Consider the following 2,240-nt stretch of genomic DNA (forward strand, 5'->3'; position numbering starts at 1 on the left):
CAAATTATAGCAAATATCTTATAAATGACAAATGGAATAAAGAGAAAAACGCATTTAAATGAAACAAAATTTGAGACCTCGATATAAAAAAGTAAGGAGAAACACATCTAAATATAAAAAACAAACAGCCAAAAAAATTTAATAAATTTAGACCACTACAACTCACAGATTCATCCACCAAAATTATCTCCATCAAATGTGGGAGAAGCTGACCAGTGTAAGTAGGAACAGTCCAAAGTCTAATCACCCTAACTTTGAGGTTCCATACTTCCTTCTCAGGATTAATCTTATTAACCATATCCATGGAAGTTCTCATCTTGAAATGCAATTAAAGGGATGAAAGAGAAAATAGATTTCAGTCAATTAAACAGCAACTAAGAAAAACATACAATAGCTCATGAATGTGAAAAAAATGTGACATGATCAATGGATTCATACTTTATTTATAAACACATATCAATTGAGTAATTTGAATTTTGAAATCCATATAATCCTTATTTTGGAAGGAAAAAAAAAGAAGCAAGTAAGATAGAGATTTGAAAGATATTGATTGACCTTAGATATCAATCAAAAGATATTTGCAGGCCCCACTTAATAATCCTATATATAGGCCCTAAGCTAACAACAATTGATGCACAAATAAGGTGTATAAATCACAAGCTATATTAACCCTAAGTTATCTGATGACATGTCATCATGTCATGTTTTTCTATGCTTTTTCATTTGTTTTCAATAGGTTTTATGCACTTTCTTAAGCCATAAGCAAGCCAATTGGGTAGATTTCTATGTTTCCTTTGATTCAATCAACCATGGATGAATTAATGCACTTTCATGAGATTTTGTGCTATAATTGTCATATATTATGAAAGAAACACAATCTTATGATTTGGGGCATAGCTTTGATGTGTTTGGTTGATTGATGACAGGTGAAAAGGGTTTTGAAGAAGGTTGAAGGAAGAAGGAATGGCTAGGAGCAAGAGAGAAACAAAAAGTTTGAGCAAAAGTTTGTCTCAAACTTTAGCTCAAACTTTTGGGAGAAAAGCTTGAGCCAACGTTTGCCTCAAACTTTTTGGCAAACGTTGGCATCACAAAATCAATACCCTGGAGGAAAAAGCTTGCGCCAACGTTTGAGGTCAAACTTTTGCTCAAACGTTGGCGCCACACACCACAACAGCCTGAACGGGTATACTTCCAACAAGAATAACTTGAGCTACAGAGCTCCAAATGAGATGATTCAAAAAGCAATGGAAAGTAGGAATCGAGAGCTTTCCAAGCATATATGGCACTGCATGGTGGACACTAAAATTGAGGGAGAAAACTGCCCCGAAATGTGCATAAACGAACATGGTGGCAACTTGCAGTGAGGCCAACTGACCTCTGCACCTTCGACGGAGTATAACTCGAGCTGTAGAACTCCAAATGATGCGCTTCCAACGGCATTGGAAAGTAGACATTCAGGGCTTTCCAACAATGTATAATAGTATGGGGTGGAAAATATGTTTGAGTCTCCAAAACCTGGCGTTTTCGTCCACGTTTGAGGGCAAACGTCGCCTCAAACGCTGCACACCAAAGTCAGCGACCTTGTCCTCTTCAAAGGAGCATAACTTGAGTTGTAGATGTCCAATTGAGGTGATTCCAAGTGGGTTAGAAAGCTGACATTCAAAGCTTTCCAACCATATATAATAGTCTATATTGGGCATAAAATTTGCAACGTGATAAGAGGACAAAGTAGCCCCCAAGAAGTATACAAAAGGGATCCACGTTTGGCTCAAAGTTTGACCTCAAACTTTGGCTCAAACGTGGATGGCAGCAAGGAATGTTAGCTGATATAAAAAGTTTGAGTAAAAGTTTGACCTCAAACTTTTACTCAAGCTTTTCTGGTTCATGGCCCGGTTCACAAATGGGTTTCTCTCCAACTCCAAGAGCAATCAACAGAGGCTATCTTCAACCCAATTCCATCAAGAGCAAGGGCCCAATTGACACCACTCAAAGGCACAAGAGATAGTTAGAATAGAAATTTCATTTTAATTATAATTTGTTTTGAATTTCATTTTCATTTTGTAAAAATGCCTATAAATAGGCATCTGTTTCATTTTATTGGGGGGCGAGCTCCACTAGGGAACATTAGGAATACAGAACTCTCTCTCTTTAGTTTTTCTTTTTGTTTTGAATCTTGGGTTGAGAATTGAAGAAATTCTGTTTCAATCTCACCTTAAGAATTCTCCCTGTTTTCTTCTTCT

Source organism: Arachis ipaensis, chromosome B2 (assembly GCF_059453495.1).
Source record: "Arachis ipaensis isolate K30076 ecotype BB chromosome B2, ASM5945349v1, whole genome shotgun sequence".
Lineage (NCBI taxonomy): Eukaryota > Viridiplantae > Streptophyta > Magnoliopsida > Fabales > Fabaceae > Arachis > Arachis ipaensis.